The following is a 2,284-nucleotide window of genomic DNA, read 5'->3' as shown; positions in this document are numbered from 1 at the left end:
AGAAAAAGCATTTAGATCTTTGACACACATACTCCCCTAGTACACACATGTGATCTAAAAACTGGATATTTCAATATGCTGATTTAGACATGTGTTAAGCTGGACCAAACTAGGCTTATTCGGCTGTTAAAACATTGACAAATCAGCCCTGAATAATACATAAATAAATTGGTAACATTTATTTAAGGCTGTGATTATGAGTTTTAGATCCTGTCTGTGCTCGGGGAGAATGTGTGCCAAAGATCTAAATGCTATGTCTTAAAGTTTTTTTTCAAAATCAATTATTCTTTTCCCTTCCATTATAGTCTATGGGCATTCCTCCCCATTATAGTCTATGGGCATTCCTCCCCATTATAGTCTATGGGCATTCCTCCCTATTATAGTCTATGGGCATTCCTCCCCATTATAGTCTATGGGCATTCCATTTTGTCATTCGTTTTAGTATGTCCCCTCCTTCACCCTCCCTCCTCCAAACTTACCGGTGCTTTTGAGTCCCCGGCGCTTAGTCCGGACAGCGTGTAGAGCTCTACGTGACGCCCCACTCGGCTCCATTGTCGTGCCGGCCCTGAACATGGCCATTTTCTCCACTGTTTCTCAGCAAATCTAAACCTGCCAGCGGTCAGCACCCAAATTTTTGAAAATTCTAAAGTTACAATACTATAATTTTCTGCCATGTAATGTGTTTTTGCACCTTGAGAAGTTTGTGATTCCGGGGGGTATTTGCTTGGTACATCTTGTATCTGGAAAAATCTACTCGAGGTCTTGTAACTCTACAATCTGTAAAAGACGGTTGGAAAAACGTTATTTCTTAAGGTTCTATCGTGTAGTTAATGAGGTTTCGTCGATCTGCAATGAGCGGTATCTTCACCTCCGTATATAACCCTGGCCTCTCTGCCTTCACAGGAATCGATGTCAACCCCGTTTTCCGCTACAGCGAGGATCAGCGTCCCACCACATTGCCCATCTGGCCTTTTGTGTTCCAGCATCACTTCAGCAAGCCCAAGACACGGCCTTTGCAGAGCCACTTCACCGCCAGCCTGTCCCAGCTCTATGGCCTGTCCGGCAGCCGATCGCCCAGCCAAAACAATGTCTGCGACACAAGGAGGCAACCGGCAGCAATGCCAAGGTGATCAATGTACCACAGAAGCTGTGCCTGGATGGGGTGACCACCAGCATCAAAGACGATCAAAATAGGAAGCCGGCTCCTGATACGACTCGTCCGTCTCCTTTGGGCAGTTACTCTGCCATCAGGAACAATGCCATGTTTTTCCAGAGCATGGTCTCTGGTTCTTCTAGTTCTCCTTCCCCAGAGAAAGCCAAGGAAACACAACCCCCCCGAAGCCAGTCTTGCCCACTTTCTGCCAACCTCTTGCCCTTCAGAGCATTGCCTGCCAGAGGGACTACCCTCCCAGGGGCTGCCAAACCAAATACGAAATTTCCCCCAAAAAGGAGGTTCAGAGGCCATAGCAAAGCGAGAGCCGCTGAAGGAACCAAGCATGGACTTCCCCCCCATTGCCTCCTTGCCTCTCCTGAACACGATCCTGCGCGAGAGCAGCCAAAACTTGCCTGCCAAGAGCAAAACTCCAAACTGAGCTCTGAGAATATCGCTCTGTTACGGCCGGTTAATGGTATGAGTTACTTCACCATCATTATATAAATATCAATTTGTACCTCGAGAACAAAAAGCCCCAATTTTGCCTCATTTTTGTAAAATACCTTTGGGTGGCTTTTAACATAGCCCCCTAAGCCTCTTACATGGTACATTCTGTGTGATTGCTTTCATTCTGAGTGACATACAGTATGACATCATTTTTATGAAATTGGTTCAGGATTAAAATCTCAAAGTGGACCAAAAAAACTCCCCACACACAGTACTCCAGAACATGTTAAAATAATGGTGATATGCTTTGTTTTATTGTTATATTGGTTCACCAAAAAAAAACTGCAGTTGCACAATTGAATAAATATATTAATAATTATTATTATCCAATATAGATAATAATAATAATAGTTTATGTAAATGATTGTTATTTAATAACAATAATTATTCCTTTATTATTAGAAGTAGTAGTAGTACTACTACTACTACTCATAATCATCCTTAAATTAATTGTAATGTATAATTATTATTAGTAGTAGTACTAATACTACTACTATTACTAATAATAATCATCATGATTATCATGATAAAATTCAGTGTAATGTATAATTATTATTATTATTATTAGTAGTAGTAATACTACTACTATTACTACTAATAATAATCATGATTATCATTAAAAAT

Source organism: Sceloporus occidentalis, unplaced genomic scaffold (genome assembly GCF_023333645.1).
Source record: "Sceloporus occidentalis isolate IW3139 unplaced genomic scaffold, rSceOcc1.0.p SCAF_160, whole genome shotgun sequence".
Lineage (NCBI taxonomy): Eukaryota > Metazoa > Chordata > Lepidosauria > Squamata > Phrynosomatidae > Sceloporus > Sceloporus occidentalis.
Note: the sequence above shows the minus strand (reverse complement) of the source record.